The sequence below is a fragment of the Epargyreus clarus genome, unplaced genomic scaffold (genome assembly GCF_041222505.1).
Source record: "Epargyreus clarus isolate Ecla_fem2 unplaced genomic scaffold, WU_Ecla_fem_2.2 ptg000031l, whole genome shotgun sequence".
In the NCBI taxonomy this organism is placed as follows: domain Eukaryota; kingdom Metazoa; phylum Arthropoda; class Insecta; order Lepidoptera; family Hesperiidae; genus Epargyreus; species Epargyreus clarus.
Window position 1 is genome coordinate 769,792 of NW_027332236.1, and position 10,134 is coordinate 779,925.

Genomic DNA, 10,134 nt, shown 5'->3' on the forward strand with positions numbered 1-10,134 from the left:
TGATTTCCAATTATACTTTCTCCTCGAAATGCGTTTTTGTTCAATTTTTTTCATTGTCATACAACATTAAGAATTCGAGATCCTGCTTTCTACTCCCATACATGAATCCCTACAGATACGCGCTACCACTGAAGACTAAGATGGAACGCCTCGTAAACCTGTCTCTAAAGATCTCTTACCACGCTCTTCAAATAAAACAGTAACTCTTAACAAGCAGTGATAGTGGTTAAGAAACTCAGCCTCTCGATCGAGGGGTCCGAGTTTCAAATCCCAGGCACCTTAGAATTTTCAAAGTTAGGTATGTGCGTCTTAGAAATTAATTATCACTTGCTAAACGGTGAAGGAAAACATCGTGAAAAATCTGCATACCTGAGAAATCTAAAAAAAATATTGCAAAGGTACCAATAGTCAATACGAAATACGTAATATTGAAGTCTACCAATAGTCAATACGCACTTGGCCAGCGCGGTGGACTATGGCCTAACCCTTCTCATTCTGAGAGGAGACCCGTGCCCAGCAGTGGGAAAGTAATTGATTAATGATGATGATGTTTAACACTGCTGCTATATGCCGTGGTGGTGATGCTTCGAAATCGAACCAGAAAGACCTCTACCACCTTCAAATACATTACTAAATTGCATTTGTATTCGTGTTCAATCAAATTCATGTAAAGGTACGATGAAAATGACCAAAATTTAATGCGTCAAATATTTATTAAAGACTAATTTCTTTTAATCAGATATATTCTGAAGTGCGTATATCTAGATTTAAGATCTACGTTTTAAATTTAATATCAAGTATATTGTTCATATCGTATATTTTATCTAGAAGTGTTTGACCCACAAAAGTCTGTATCCACTCAGAATCAAGGCTGTTCAATCGTAATCCGTGCCAAAATACACTTTCACTTTTCACTTATAATAATACACTTATTCTCATTCTTGAGTAGTTAAAATAAGAAATTAAAGCGATATTTTTTTCTTTTATGAGTACCTATTTCAACGCGGCGTAGTTGGTAGCTTAAGAGTTTCACCCTTAGGATTCCGTACCAAAAGGGTAAAAATGAGACCCTATTAATATGGACCCTATTATGTCCATTTTTCTGTTTGTTTCAGGGCTCTATCTCTTGAACCATTTCGACTTGCACTTGGTTATGGTTGATTTATGAAACTTCCCTAAAACTGTTTGGGTCTAAATTGCACGTATTTCTTTCTACCTTTTTTGCGAGTATGTTTAGTCCAAATTAGTTCAGTAATTTTTATATAGTATTCTTAGTCTAAACAAACACACAGACATATTTTTAGCATATACCAGGTTTCAGACCAGTAACTTAGTCATATAATTAGAAAGTATAATTAATAATTACGTTAATATTCGAAACAAAGTGACAGGTGCAAATTTTTTGTTGAATGTCATAATTCGATATCCTGTGTCGAGTATCCGGGTTCGAACTTTGGTATGACACAATCATAGATTGATTTAAGTGTGTTCTTAATAGATTTGATAGAAGGCAATACGAAGTGATCTTAGACCTCAAGAGTGACAAAGCATTTGAGATCGGTAGGTAGAACCCATATTCTATATTAAGTTGGTAACAGGTGTCTATGGGTGTACTCCGGTTGCGTTCCTTTGGAGATCCCGGAGCCCTCTACGCAGCGCCGAGGACGGTCACCGGGGGGTTTTAGTGCGGTAAGAATCCACATAACCCTGCGCTCCCACGGTACCGGGTACCTTTTGAAGGTTTCCCCCATCAACAAAAATGGGTGGTAGTGATCGCTTACCATAAGTAGGATTGTATTCTGCTTCAATCTTATAAAAAATATAAATAATGTTTCTTCCTAAATTAGGTTCTCTTCGTAATTAAGGACCACATTCAGTTATTACTAAACCTTTGGTGCAGTTATGATGCAGTTGTCTGAGGTTCTTGGGTTTTTTGAAGGTGGAAGAACCCTTTGTGGTTCGACTCCGGCGGCACCACCGCCACACCTATTTCTACCTAATAACAGCAGTGTTAGGCGCTGCTGTGTTCCGGTTTAAAGGATGTGGTAAGGGAGACAGACTTTTCCGAGGCGTTCCAGCTTCGTCCTCAGGGGTAGCGACGTATATGTGGCCGACCTCAGGTAGGAATATCTAATCCTATCTGGGGTTGATTGCAGATGTCCATGGGCGGCAGTAGCCACTTACCATCAGATGGACTGCATGCTCGTCTGTTACTCCTATATTATGTAAAAAAAATCAAAAGGAATCTCTGATTTTTCAAAATTAAGTGCGCATTACAATTCCTAAATTCTTCTTATTCTCAACGAGTATTGTGTCCAGCAGTGGGACAATAATATGTTGATGATAATGACGTCTACGCAATCAAAAGCACGGATAGAGGTAGTTAGATATAAATACAATAGAGATCGTAAGCTTCTAGACAAAAGTTTTCCTCTATTTATAAATTCGAAGTAAATTTTGCGACGATGCCAACGGTAATGAGGGAAAAACAACTTCTTGTCATTATACTTGACGTCACGGCGTAATAAAGTATGGAATAGATGAGGTTAGAGACTAGACTCATGTGGCGCCACCGCCACATCTATTTCTGCTTAATAACAGCAGTGTGGTGCTAAGCGCTGCTGTGTTTTGGTTTGAAGGGTGTGGTTAGGGGGTAAGGGGGACATACTTTTCCGATGCGTTCTGACTTAGCGGCGCATCTGTTGCCAGCCGCAGGGATATTTAATCCTATCTGTTTTGACTACAGATAGGCGGCAGTAGCCACTTACCATCAGGTGGACTGCATGCTCGTCTGCTACTCCTACGATTTTACAGAGGATGCATAACGGTGGCCGCTATAACAACAAATACTAAAAATAAAATAAAGTTGAATATTAAAGGGGTCTCCATACAAAAAACTGGTATTTTTCGGCGTTTATCAACCTCACTGTTAAACCGTACTAGGAAGACAGTTGAATTTCTACAATCCGTTTACTACTATAACTTCTATTATAATAAATTCAAATAAAAACAATAAAACATATTTTAATATAGTTAATATAATATAATGAACATTTGGTGGTATGGAAGCCTGCATGTGCGAGTTCGACTCGTACTTGGCGAATTATTTTTATACACATACTAGTGGTGCCCGCGGCTTCGCCTGCATTTTGAAGAAATAATATGACATACATAAAACGGAAAATTTCTACCTGCATTGGAATGACGATGGTGCCATCTGTCGAAAATTGGTCTTACCAACTCCCAAACCCTCGTGGGCTCTTGGACAAAAACTTTGCTAAAGATCATCACTTGATCAATTGCATAGTTTCCGATTCTATAACTACTTACAAATTAAAAATTAATTAAAAAACCGTTTTCCCACGGACTAAATTGTGAATCTAAACCATTCTCAAGTCCCCTTGAACACACACAACAAATTTCATCAAAATCAGTCTAGTCGTTTAGGAGGAGTTCACATAAGAAATATATATATATAAAGATATTCAATTTACAGACAAAGTACCAACTAACAGTTTATCCAACATTCCATGGAGTTCCCTAGAACTCAGCGTTCTGGCTTACTACACCGGAAGGGAGGTATATTTAGAGCTTTGTCAATGCTGCGACCTGTTTCAATATCGTGACGAGGCCACGTGTCTACACGTGTTTATTTGAGAGAGATGAATGAAATTGTGTGTTTTCATACTACTACTCTGTTCCGATGGAGATTAGATAGATACAGAGTCCTACGTAGCGCTGATGTACGTATGTATTTAATAAAAACTAGAGAAATAGCTTAGTGGTTGAAACTCGGCTTCTCGATCGAAGGGTCCCAGGTTCAGGCACCTCTGATTTTTAGTTATATGCGTATTAGACATTTATATCGCACATTTACAGTGGTATTTTAACAATAAGCAATATACATACACACGTCAAGCAGTATGCAATAGGCGGTCTTATCGCTAAGTAGCGATCTCTTCCAGACAACCTATGCATGAAAAAGAAAAGAGAGAAGCGAAGAAAGAAGGATAGTGTGCGTGAAGTTAGAAAAGGAATAGGTTATGAAGGATAGGATACAAGTAGTAATAGTGTTAAAGCAACAGAAATAGAGAATATAAATCTTTAAAAATTCTTAAGGGTGTGTGAAGTCTACCAATCTGCACTTAGCCAGCGCGGTGGACTATGACTTAATGCTTCTCATTCTGAGAAGAGACCCGTGCCCAGTAGTGGGACCGTAATGGCTTAACAACAATACAATTTACAAAATACGTACAAAAGTAAAACAAATATACACATAAAATATGTTTTATACCTCATTTATCAACAAATTATTACCACGACAGATTTAATTGAACCTGCCTAACCAGTAACTGCCGTTTTCCTTCAGAGCCTTATTACAAGTTACCTTTACTCTACTCTTGGCAAATATTTAACCCGAATACTTAATTACTCTACCAAATGTAGGTCAAACCACTCTCCGGCAATGTAGAGTAAATGTAGAGTAATGTTATGTTTTCTTTTACACAAATTAATTATTAAATCAGTGATAAAAATCAGTTGATTTTATAAAATTGAAGTGGTAACTGAACATGCAGTGTACCTTTTTCATAATATAGGAGTAGCAGACGAGCATTCAGTCCACCTGATGGTAAGTGACTACTGCCGCCCATGGACATCTGTAATCAACCCCAGATAGGATTAGATATTCCTACCTAAGGTCGGCCACAGATGCGCCGCTACCCCTGAGCTGGAATGCCTCGGAAAAGTCTGTCTCCCTTACCACACCCTTCAAACCGGAACACAGCAGCGTCTAACACTGCTGTTATTAGGTAGAAATAGGTGTGGCGGTGGTGCCGCCGGAGTCGAACCACAAAGGGTTCTACCACCTTCAAAATTCATAACTAGAGAATTATTAAAGAAACAAAGGAAACGACTGCTTAAAAATATAACCTATGTCACTCCTACAATTTATATGAATCCAACGACACTTCATGTTAAAATCGTTTTGGTTGCAGGGCGTGACAAAGAATAAGACATACCTACTAACATTTGTCCGTAAAATATTAACCTTTGCAGTCGGGCAAAAACAACAATTTTGTAAAATACGAAACGCAAAATCTCATTGAAAAATGTGTCGCATATCAACTTTCTCCGTCTGTGACCCCGGCCTTGCATATTTCGTGGTTTTAAAATCGTAAAACAATCGTTTGTTTTCTGTGTTGTTCATGGACGAATAAGGCTGGTTACACATATGGAGTTTTAACTGCTGAGAGGTTTTTTTTTTTGATAAAAGTTTATTATTTTTATGTACCATAACTTTTGCAAGACATGGGTTCTTTTTGTTTCATTTTTATACGATGAAAGTAGCAAACGAGTTTGCAATGGCCGTTGCCTCTTACGGCACTCCGCTACTGGTCTCCTCTGAAAATGAGAAGGATTAGGCCATAGTCCACCGCACTGGGCAAGTGCGTATTGATAGACTTCACATACCTTGGAAAACATTTATTTGAAATATATGCACGTTTCCACGCAATGTTTTCTTTCACCGTTTAAGCAAGTGATAATTAATTTGTAATACGTGTATACCCATGAAAAGTCAGAGGTGAATGGGATTTGAACCTCGCATCCCTCGATCAAGAGAGTATCTTAATTACTAGGCTATGACTGCTTACGCTATCAATGCTTACAACATAACTTAATGTTTAGGAAACCTTTTTTTTTTTCGAGGGGGAAACCTTCAAAAGGTACCCAACGACGTGGGAGCGACGCCGGGTTATGTGGGATTTTTACCGCACTAAAACCCCCCCGGTGGCCGTCCTCAGCGCTTGGTGGAGAACTCCGGGATCTCCAATGAAACACAACCGGAGTCCTCCGAGCGCGATGCCCCGGTCGGGCTCTATCCTGGGGGGAGCACTTTACGCTCCTCCCACACACCTGGTGTTTACGACGGCATGCGACCACACATGCCGCCGTACTTCCCGGGGTTGCTCTCTGGACGGTTCGAGCTCCCACTGTTGCCGCCCCGGAAGCCCCCTTTTAGCCGTCTCTTACGACAGGCAGGGGATACCGTAGCCCTATTCTAGTCCCGGAACTACAGGGACATAATGTTTAGGAAACCTAGCCGTTGACATGCCACGTGTGTATTTACCCTAATCTACGAACCGCGAATGTTTTTACTACGTAGCGCCGTTAAATTACGCTTTTAACGACAGATTACTTTACATTTTACAATTTTAAATTAAACTTACAAAAAAGCCGGTAATTCCTGCAAAACAAGTTACTTTTTTTCAAACTACTTCTTGTAATGAATAACTATTTGATTTATATAGATTGCTTTTTTAATTGTAATGTAATGTAAAATTGTAATGTACCTAAAAAAAAAATTGTAATTAAATAAATAAGTCTTTGTTACTTTAAATAAACAATTACATTATTATTATTATTTATCGTTTTTTATATACAATATTAAAACTAAAGAATGAGTAGTATTTATTGCGTAAATTTTCAGAAGGAAATTAATAATCCATTATGCACATTTTGTGTAACAATGATCAGAAATTGCCAATTTCTAGTAGGGAGAAATTGTCAAATCGATCTTTTGTAGGCAAAACATTGGATAGATTGCTTATTAATAAGGGGCATTAGAGATACGTATCACAATACTTACACTAGAATATAAGACGGCTATTTTTTTCTTATTCTTATCTGGGATTGATTATAGATATCCATGGATGGTAGTAGTCACTTATTAGGTGAACTGCATGCTCATTTCCTACTCCTACGATGAAATATCTCTTTACTTATTCTTAGATACAATCAAAACTATTTATTACAGAACTTAACCAATAACCCACTAACTTAACCGCAAACCGAATTTTATTACCAATCACAAAAAACCAAATCAAATAGTTACAGAGATTTTCGTCATTTATTTTGATATCTTTTGTTATTGAGTTGGTACATTGTATATAAGGCTTATACAATACATAATATATAAGGCAATTGATTGCGAAACGATAAACTCGGGTTCAAATCCGCACTTTTGTATTGATACTTTTGATCATCATGAAATCATCATTTCTAATCTAAATATATATAACTCAAAGCTGACTGACTGACATATTGATCTATCAACGCACAGCCCAAACCACTGGACGGATCGGGCTGCACCATCGAGTTCTCCTTGAAGTAGAACTGCTTTGCAATTTCGTTAATTAAAATAGTAGCTATTGATATATTTCAATGTTTCATAGTATTTTATTAGTAATAGATTTCTTAATAGGTATACCTATCATGCAGTATCTAGAAATTATAATTATTTGAGTAAACTTAAGACAAATATTTCAAATTTATCCGAATAGTACGACTGACTTAAGTAAATATGAAGTCACCATGTTAGACCATAAGAGTGGCAACTCTTCTGTGATCGGCTTCTGGTAAAATCGTTTTTATATAGAGTTGGTTACAGATGTCTATGGGTGGCAGTGACCACTTACTGTTATCTAAACTAAATGTTCTCGTCTCGTTTGTTACTTATATCGCCCATAGATTAGTAAAGATTACTCACTCCTAACAAGAAAATGTACCCAGTTTTGAGAATTGAAATAGTTGCGTAAAAAAGTTTTGCGTCGTCTCCATGCTAAAATGTCCCTAAAATATTTGAAATAATTATTTATTTATTACGTAAATTACGTAATTATTACGTAAATTAATTATTTATTCGTGAATTTTCTCTAAAAATGCTTTTATTTGTCAAGGATTCGAAAAAAGAACTTACTAAAATAAGCCATTTGTGGCTTCATTCAAATTCAAGGCGGCGAAGTATCTTTACTAATCTATGATATCGCCTAACAAAAATATTTTTATTAAATTTAATAATCCTCAAGTGAACTAAAAGGTACCTGAATCATCTATAAGGTACTAAATATTCCACTGCAGTAGTAAAGCCTAACTAATATTATTAATGCAAATATGTCTATATTTGTCCATTTTCACGCCTCATCTCATCTAGCAATCATTATATTTATTTAAAACACAAGTCTGACGTATTGAGACAAAATAATTACCGTAAAAGAGCTTAAATACTTAATATATAAAAACTAGATGAACTAACTGTATATATAGATGGCGTTAGTAGTCACAAACGCGAACGGAGACGCAACTGACGCTTGTATTACAAATAGACAAATACACAAATGTTTGTCCACTACGCCAATGTTTGATCAACCTCTAAAATTAACAATGTCATTGTCAAACTAAATGACCGACAGAACTGATCGACGACTGCGGAATTAAAATTAGTTCCTTATACCAAAAATAGTGCTATGTACTCTTAACACAGTTAATTGAAATATAATTCAACAACATTAATTGTTAAAATGAAAGCAAACACACAATTATTATTAACAGCTTTTTACACAAAATAATAGACATTTTAATTCGTTTATTGTGAAACAAAGTCAAAATACAATCAAAGAAATGACGGCAAATATTTGTATTTAACCATAATTACTGACCTGCTTCATTGGGAGTGATTACACTTCACGGACACAACACAGTCACAATAGTCGAAACACAGTTTTCAAACAACACACGTAAACTAACAGCTGTAGTGAGATATTTTTGTACGTTGGCAATGGTTTTCGAAAGATGGTGAAGAGATTTCGAGACTACCGTGGCGCTAGTACTGTGTCTGGTGGTGCGCTGACCGTCCGGGTTTATCGACATCGATAATGTTGCTGTTATGTATAGAGACGGATTGGATGTGACCGTTGGTTTTAAGTTGCGATATCGATAATTTTGTTTATTGTGTTTAATAATTTTAAAATAAATGTTTATTTGTGAATTAGGTATTAATGGAATGTAAGAATAGCATATAATGTCCAAAATGTTTTCAATTAATAGAATTTAATTAAAATTAGTCAATTAATAATTAAGTCATATTAAAATAGAGTTTATGATAAATTTAATTACATTTTTAACAAATGCAGTTATAACAGCAGTGTATTAAAATATTTCAATGACTTAAGCGAAAGAAAACAATTAATTAGATTAAATTTTAAATAATGTCGATTTACGTGAATTAACTTTGCATGGAATAAATCAATTTTGTTTATTGATCTTTCTTTTATTTTCGTAAATCAAACCAAAAAGACCGTTAAGGTTAAATAATTAATAACCGGTGTTCTCAAGAATGCCGTTTCTATCGATATTAGTTTTCGATACTATAACAAACTGACCGTCAGATATCGATAAGTTGGTCACAACATTTACTACGGCCTCTCACTTCTTACGCAAGCACGCCGACTTTCGCCTCAGCGCCGGCCTTCGGGAGTACTCTGGTAGCCTTCTGGTGGAATGACCTAGGACTTCGGTTAGGAACCTAGGTGCAAGGGATAACTGAGGTGCGCAGGTAATTTTAGTTCTTAGGTTTAGTAGCTTGTAATGAAGTTTGTAGTGCAAGCCGCTAGGGTTGGCGAGTTTGCTAAAAAATTGGAAAATAGGTTTTTTTTCGAATTATAAATTCTTGGAGAATATTTCGAATGGCAAATTTATGCATAAGGCCACACACATTTTTTAATAAGTATATAAAATGTTAAAATTTAAAAAATAACGAGAAATTACTATCTAATAGAATATTTGGGTATATTAAGATTTAATAGAATACTTGCTACCTATTAGGAAAACAAGATTTAATAACGAAGATTTAATAAAGACTTAGTATTTTTCTATTCTTTATAATATATTTTTAATCAGCTTATAGGTTAAGAAACAGTTCAATGAACTCTATGAATGAATTGTGTGAACGTGCGAAAAAATAAAGTACCTACTAATTGAAGTGACTTTATATCTATAAAGTGTCTTATTGTACGTAAATATTTTTTATGTTCTGTAAAAAATCTGACCAAATGTAAAAAAAAAATCGATTAATAATAATTGTGCAATAAATCAACTATTCAAAAATACATACGCTTTTTTATAGATTTTTTCAGTAAGTATTTATAAAACTATAACTATATTATTATTATAACCTATATAGTGAGTATGAAACAAATTTTAATTTTTAATACATTTAAAGTAAGTAAGTAATTTAAAGTTAAAAATTTTGTTACAATGTAACTTTATCTAATAAACGAATTAAGCCCGTTATTA

At 35.5% G+C, this 10,134-nt stretch overlaps 1 protein-coding gene across 1 annotated transcript in view; it reads right to left on the minus strand.

The window, feature by feature from the left end:
- ST3 (sugar transporter protein 3) overlaps window positions 1-8,708 on the minus strand; it is a 68,650-nt gene extending 59,942 nt beyond the window's left edge. Inside the window, exon 1 of the mRNA XM_073089755.1 lies at window positions 8,499-8,708. The gene's annotated coding sequence lies outside the window, so the exon portion shown is untranslated. The remainder of the gene's footprint in view (window positions 1-8,498) is intronic.
- Between the last annotated feature and the right edge of the window lie 1,426 nt (window positions 8,709-10,134).